General features: G+C 35.9%; 1 non-coding gene across 1 annotated transcript; it reads right to left on the bottom strand.

Moving 5' to 3' along the window:
* Positions 1-260: 260 nt before the first annotated feature.
* Positions 261-367, bottom strand: LOC116142134. The gene has a single exon (XR_004129960.1). It is a non-coding gene; the product is annotated as a small nucleolar RNA R71 (small nucleolar RNA).
* Between the last annotated feature and the right edge of the window lie 7,831 nt (positions 368-8,198).

The following is an 8,198-nucleotide window of genomic DNA, read 5'->3' on the forward strand; positions in this document are numbered from 1 at the left end:
AGATGATATAACATTCAATTCAATTTGCAGGGTTGTCTAGAGATGATCCTAATTTGCATATCACAAATTTTCTGGAGCTATAAGATACATTCCAACATAATGGGGTATCTAATGATGCAATTAGGTTAAGGCTTTTCCCATTCTCTCTTCGGGATAAAGCTAAGGCTTGGTTAATTTCTTTACCACCCAGAAGCATCACTACTTAGAATGAGTATGTTCAAGTGTTCCTTGCGAAGTATTTTCCACCGATCAAGTCTACCAAGATGAGGAGTGACATCACAAATCTTTTCCAATAAGATATGGAGTCACTTTACGAAGCTTGGGAGAGATATAAGGATCTCTTACGGAGTTGTCCTCACCATGGGTTACCAATATGGTCGCAAGTGTAAACATTTTACAATGGGTTGATGCCAAATATACAAGCCATGGTAGATGCTGCAAGTAGGGGAGCCTTGAATAACAAAACACCAGAGGAAGCCTATAATTTGATTGAAGTGATGGCAAGCAATAACTACATGAGGCCTTCAGAGAGAAATTCAACAAGGAAAGCAGTGGGAGTGCACGAAGTTGATGGCTACATCGCGTTGGCTGCTCAACTTTCAACCATCCAAAAGCAATTAGGAGTTGCCCTAAAGGTAAATGCTATTGATACTCGTTCTCTAACTTGTGAATTTTGTGCAGGAAATCATTTGTCAAGAGATTGTCAAGTAGGGAATCCATTTTCTCCATCTCAACAAGAAAATTATGTCAACAATTTTCAAGAAAAGCAATGAAATCCATACTCTAATACATATACTCCGGCATGGCGAAACCATCCAAATTTTTCTTGAAGTAACAACAATTATCCTAAGCCACTTCCTGGTGCTCAAGTTCAAGAGACGAAATCAAATTGGAAGGATGTGCTTACAAAGTTTATGGAGGAATCGGGGAAAATATTTGACAAGAATGAAGCTCAATTTTAGAAATATGAAGTCTTGTTGCAAAATCAATTTGCTTCCATAAGGAACCTTGAAACTCAAATGGGACAAATTCATAGTATCTCAGCGAGAAGAGTTCAAGGAATGTTTTCGAGTGATACGAGAAGAAACCAAAAGAGCAACTCAATGCCATCATGTTGAGAAGTGGTAAGGAGCTGAAAGAATAAAGAAAAGCTGAAGAAACTGAGGAAAAAGCTGAAGACACGAAATTGGACAGAACCAACAATGCCTCAACACAATGCCTAGGCACAAAATCCAGAATGAAGAATGCCTCAACACAATGCCTAGGCACAAAACCAGAACCTGAGAACAAAGCCCAAGATGTGAAGAAAGATAAAGCCTCTCTTCCGTATCCTCATAGACTACAGAAACAAAGATTAGGCAAGCAATTTGGTAAGTTGATGGATATGTTTAGAAGCTTACACATAAATATTCCTTTTGTAGATATGTTGGAGCAAATGCCAAAGTATGCCAAGTTCTTAAAGGAGATCCTTACACACAAAAGGAGGTTTGAAGAACATGAGATGGGCATGCTCACCGAGGAATGTAGCGCATTACTTCAAAAGAAACTACCACTGAAATTAAGAGATCTAGGGAGTTTTAATATTCCTTGCACAATTGGTAGTTTTTATTTTGATAAAGCTTTATGTGATTTAGGAGCTAGCATTAACTTGATGCCATTTTCTATTTTCAAGAAACTTGGTTTAGGAGAGGTGAAGCCAACCATGATTCATCTTCAATTGGCGGATAGATCCATAACATATCCTAGGGGAGTGGTGGAGGATGTCCTAATAAAGGTAGACAAATTTATCTTTCTAGTAGATTTTGTAGTTCTTGATATGGAAGAAGACGGGAACATACCTTTAATATTAGGAAGGCCTTTTCTAGCTACAAGTAGGACTTTAATAGATGTACACCAAGGTAAACTAATCTTAAAGGTGGAAGACAAATAAGTGGAGTTCAATGTTTTTAACACGATAAAATGTCCACGCGAGTGAGACACTTGCTTTAAGATTAGCATCCTTGATGACAAAGTAGCGGAAACCTTAGAAGAAAACTACCTTAGCTCACCCCTAGAAAATTGTTTAGTCAACTCTAGGATTATGGAGGCTAAATTTAAGAGGGTAGATGAACAACAATTGAAGCCTTATGTGTATGGTGGATTGATGGATAGAAGAGTTTAGATTTTCCTATATGATCCAGATTGAAGGAGTCAAAAAGTTGAGCTTAAGACTCTAATAAAGCGCTTCTTGGGAGGCAACCCAAGCTCTTTACTTTAATTTTGGTTTTTCTTTTGAATTTATTTTAGATTTTTGTTTAATGTGTTAAGTTGTGATAACTTTGGTTTGGCTTAATATGTTAGTTGTTTTTGTTTCACCCATAATTTCTTTTATGCACACTAAATTGGCCAAGAAAGGCACATAGTTTGTTTTCTTTTGACTAGATTCCCGAGGACTATTGGATACAACAAACAATATGCATGGCTTCACAAGACTACCTCCACATAAATGTTACGCATGAAGAGTATTGTAGTTGTTCTCTTTGCAGATTGAGGACAATGTTAATCTCTAAAGTCGGGGGTAAGGAATATTTTTTTTTTTTGTATGGCCAAATTTAGTTTCATTCGATGGACATCTTTGAATATCTTTTGCTTTGAATTATCCTTTAAAAGCTTTTGGGTGGAGTTGTTTTAGGTGTGTTGCAAGGTCAAAGAGTTAATGTATTTTGTTTTGTTTTGGAACTCATACATAAGTCAATGATAAGACCATGATTGTGAATTTGTGACATTGAGATTTTATTAACTTTTGCGTAGTGTAAAGATGATAGTAGATGACAATTGCATTTAGTTATGACTCTCTTGGGAATGGATTTGATTGGTTGAGTAATTCGGAAACTTAGAGACGTTTGTGTGTGTTTTTATGGGAATAATTTTTTGTTTTTTTGTTTTTGTGAAAATTGTGCATAAACTCTAGAACTCATTTGATAACCACTTAAGGTGAAATTCTAGAATCTGCATTGCTTAGGATATGATTTAGGCAATTTTCTTTGGAACGATTGAGCCTTTCAAGCCAACCTATATTATTTTATCTCTAGTTAACCCTTTTGAGCCTATAGATACACTTGGTAAGCCTTATTTTTTTGTTTTAAACCCACTATATCTCACCTTGATGATGAAGCCTAAAACACTTTCCGATCCATCTTATTGTGAGAGACTTAATTTGAGATGACCTTTGAAGAAAAACTCATGAAAAGAAGTGTGGTAGAAGAAAATAAATATATCTTTCGGACCACAACCTGAGTATGTGCAATGAGATAGGTTGGGCGTTGTGAAAAGAAAAAAAAAATTGATAGTAGAAGCAAGGTGGGGTAGACAATTTTTTTTATGAGTTACTGTCTTTCTAAAAAAAAAAAATGAATGAAAAAAATTTTGCAGAAAAATAGGAAGAAGTAGCTGGTGAGAAGTACTTGAAATGAGGTACATTACATAAGGGTTTGTGCTAATGTTGGAAGGAAGAGTTCAATCAATGTGAAAGGGTAGAGGGTGAATAAGAAGGGAAGCAAGAAGGTGATTGTTCATGGTCATTTATTGTAAAATATTAAGTCTCTTAAATTTTGTTAAAATTCCGTTCTATTCTTTCATAAACCATTACCCTAGCCTAACGTTACAACCATGATAAAGACCTAATGATCTAAGGTAGTGATTGGATTCTACATTAGTGGAGAGTGGTTTGAAAAGTGAGCCTATGGAGTTTGATTGTACATTTGTTTTATTTTCTTACTTTGCCTATGAAAGCTATGCATAAAATCATATGGGTTTTTGGATGAATGGTTTGTGAATGATTATGAGAGGGTCAATACCAAAAGTGTAGTTGAAATTCACTTATTCTTTGCATTTGCGTGTTGTTAATTATTCTATTTGTTCACATTGACACTATTTTTGAGACGATTATATGTATGGATCCTAAAATGTTTGTTTGAGTCTTTAGTTTTGAGTCTAGGTGAGGTTAGGTTTGGATGTTTGTGGGTATCATCGCTAGAAACCCTCACAAGACTACAACTTGTCCAACTAGGGCCACCTAGGGGTTTAAAGGCTTGTTGCATACGCTAAATGCAACCGTGACAATCTACGAAAGTGACTTAGGATAGTTTAGATATAGGTTTTCATTGTTTGTTTTATTTTCAAGCTTAAAGACATGTTTTATCGCTTAATTTGCTAGGGACTAGCAAGAAGCTGGTTGGAGGTTGTGATAAAAGCTTGAAAATACATATTTTGTTAGTAATTCAATTGGATTATTCATGGAAAAATATGTTTAATTTGTGAAATTTAACTTAATTATTTCATAAATGTCTTTTATGGGATCATAGGTATATTTTAAGTGTTTTCAGGTTCTTAAAGATGATATTCAGATGAATGTTATATCGATGTTGGAATGTCGGACGACAAGAATCAAATGGTTCGTGATTTGGAGCTCCAACGAAGAAGTTAGGGCGATTTGAAGTTAAAGTGAAAATCCTGGAAAATGCTCTAGTTTTGAACATGCAACAGTAATTCGACAAGAACTTGAGCTGTAGATTTTTGATTGAGATGATTCTTGAACCGTTGGAAATCTGATTCAAAGGGCTACAATTCATATATTTACCACTTGGCAAGATTCAAAAGTTATCATACTCAAAAACCACTGTCTTGTCAAGATTTCGAGTTCTGGGGCAGAATCAACTATGCCTAGGCACAGTGCCGCGGCACAACTACGAATTTGGACTTTTTTAGATTAAATTTATGACGTGTATTTCCTGTTTTAAGAGTTATAAAGTGATTAGGATAGTGGGAATCATAACCCTAAAACCCTAGGAGTATAAATAGATGTCTTTAGCTGATTTTTAAGAGGGAGAAGGGAGAGAAGTTCAGCGGCTTTTTGGAGATTGCAAATTCCTGCAATTTTGAGTCACCAATTAGAGAAGTTTTTCTACTCTTTCTCATACTCATGTTTATGAATACAATAGCTTTTATTATTGAAAGTATGAACTAATTTTATTTTCTAGGGCTAAGATGTAGCTCAATTTTATGAATATGCATTGAATTATTTGTTGCTAATTTTTATTAAGTTCTGTTTTAAGTTTTATTATTGTGCTTAAAGCTTTCAATTCTTAAGGGCCCTAGAGTTGAATGATTTTATGGGTTAGGTTGAGATCGAGAGATAAAACTTAATTAGTCTAAGGTAATAAAACCATAAATTGAGCGAACGCTAGAGATAGGTTACCGCGATCTATGAAGCTTTGGTAAATTCTATAGAACTTAATGATCTTCAATTGTTTAAATCTGATTAGAGATAATTCGGATTAGTAATTAGGAGTTAATTTGTTAATCTTTCTAGAGAAAGTTAGAGAAATGTTAGGGAGTTTGGTCTTTAGAATAAGCTTAATTGGGTTAACGATAATTGTCAATGCATAGGATTAAATTGGTGTGAAATCTATGCCCTAGGTTTAGTCATATTGATTTCCTACTAAAGTGTAAATAAAAGTCTGTTTTTATTTTGTTTCTAAGTTGTTTTAATTTTTCATTGAATCATTCTGAAAATCTAATTAATCAAATAGCAATAAGATAAGTTAGTGTGGTACTTGGTATTAGTAATTCCCTTGGGTTCGACATCTGTATTCTTACACTTTATTACTTGCACTATTTCATACACTTGCTAAAATCAACAAACACAACCACCTTGCACACTCAAGTGAATAAAGTTCAAAGTATTCATGGAGGACCAAATGTGATCAGAGATTCAAATCGCACTAGAGCCCAATACGCTTGGGACGTAAGAACCGATTCCGTGCCGTAGGTCCTCAGTCTGGAAAATAAACCCATAAAAAGGTCAAGGGCTGAAATTCAGATAACAGGCTTCACAGAAGAAGAAGCTGGGATGATTCAACACCCTCATTGCAACACGATAATCCTTAAAGCATAGATCAATAACAATGACATTTTCTGAACAATGGTGGACGACGGAAGTGTGGTCAACCTCATTTGCCTTAAAGCTTTCCATAAAATGGGATTTAGAGAGCAAGACCTAAGACCTTTGTCAACACCGCTTTATGGGTTCATCGGTGACCACATAATCCCAAGATGCCCGTCACCATGGGTGAAGAATAACATACAACCAACTGATGGCAGACTTCTTAATAATCAATGGTCTGTCAGCATACAACGCAGTATTAGGAATGTCACTCTTTAAAGAACTAAGGATCATCACCTAAATTTATTGCCAAGCATGAAGTTCCTGACCGTGATAGGAATCAGCCTTTTTCGAGGTTCACAGACCAATTTCAGAGAATGTTATAATAAGACCATCGACAAAACACAAAAGGAAAAAGAAATCATCGACCATGGCAATTGTGAAGAACAAGCCGCAACCAAGATCACCCGAGGATACAATCAATCTCTGCGTCCATAGAGAAGACCAGCCAACGAGTCCCATAGAGGAATTGTGCAAGATCCCCATCAGCAAGCAGGATCCGACTCGATTTCTCAAGATTGGAAAGAACCTCAACAAAGAGTTGTTGCAGCAATTGATCAATTTCTTGGTGGAGAATTTAGATGTCATCACTTGGGTCCATGCTGACATGGTTGACATCAGCACCAAAGTTATGTGCCACAAGCTAAACATCAACCTTGAGGCTCGACCCATCCGCCAAAAGCGGAGGTCGATGGACAACAAACTCCTTAGCAATGACTTCATCAGGGAGGTAAAATACCCTAGCTGGCTCGTCAATCCGGTCCTCGTCAAAAAGTCAAACGATAAATTGCGAACTTGTTTCAACTTCACCAACCTCAACAAGGCATGCCCAAAAGATAGCTTCCTACTGCCACGGATGGACCAATTGGTGGACGCAACAGCCGGACACGCCTTGCTCAGCTTCATGGACACATACTCGGGATACAATCAAATCCCAATGTACAAACCTAATAAGGAAAACACATCCTTTATCATTAACTAAGGAATCTATTGTTACAAAGTCATGCCATTTGGCCCGAAGAATGCAGGAGCAACCTACCAGCAACGTGTTAACAAGATGTTCGCAGAGCTTATTGGAAAAGTCATGGATGTATACGTCAATGATATGTTGGTAAAGTCAATGGTCATCGAGTCCCACATAGAACACCTCGAAGAAATGTTCGGCGTTCTCCAAAAATACCCAAAGTTCCCAAGCCATTAATCGCGGGTGACGGATAATGTGTTTTTCCGGCTGTCCTTTGCCATATTCCAGCCGTTCTTGAAATCTTCTCGATCTTTGAATGCTTTATGGAAGCAAGTGTTTGTGTCAAGTTTCAGTCACTTTCTATTTTATAATAACTAAAACTCGTGAAATGGTCAATAGAAAAAAATTCAAACCAGGTGAAACTGAACATGAGAGCTGAACCCCTGAATTTGTAAAGTAGGTGGCTGACTTCTAAAATTATGTTTTATTTACCTTATTTACTTCTACAATTCTATTTTATATTCTTTGTGTACCCTCCAATTTTATAAGTCAAGATTTGCATTAGGTGCACATTGTGAAGTATTTTTTAACTTGATTTATGGCATTCTTTTGATTTTCGCAAACATTTTCAAGGCCTTTAAGGTTGGGTAACTTACAGTCAAAAATCGTTAGGGAGAAGATGTGAACCATAACTTGGTAACACAATAATATACTTGCCCTCCCTTACAACTTCTAATTTGTTAATTTTCAAGTTCATTTATAAAAAAACAAAGTGGCTGTGCATCATGTGCCTTAAAAATATATACTTCATCTGATCTGGATCTTTTGTTAATATGATGGTAGCAACGTAATGGTAAGCTCATATAGATAATGTAATGGGGGATTTGCAAATGTGCCTACTGCGCTTTTTTTTATCCCCATCTCTGTGGAAATGGTGCGTAAAAGATACTCACCTGTTTCCCACATTCATTGGAGCTTTTATGCACTGAGCACAATGCCATTTTTAATATTTTTGATGTGATGATCTTCTAGTGTAATTTGTCTTTTTGATGGAAGATGTTTGTCCAATTGAAAGTAATAGTGTTTATTGCTTTGCTTTACTGGTAATAATGAAAAATAAAATAAATCTTTTGTGCTATTGAATCGCACATTCTCTCTCAAAATAGTTCATGATTAAATTATGCAGTCTCTGTAAAAAAATTCATGATTTCAATTAAATAGTCTCTATCAAAATATTTGTGATTTCATTTA

This window comes from Pistacia vera, unplaced genomic scaffold (genome assembly GCF_008641045.1).
Source record: "Pistacia vera cultivar Batoury unplaced genomic scaffold, PisVer_v2 Contig1122, whole genome shotgun sequence".
In the NCBI taxonomy this organism is placed as follows: domain Eukaryota; kingdom Viridiplantae; phylum Streptophyta; class Magnoliopsida; order Sapindales; family Anacardiaceae; genus Pistacia; species Pistacia vera.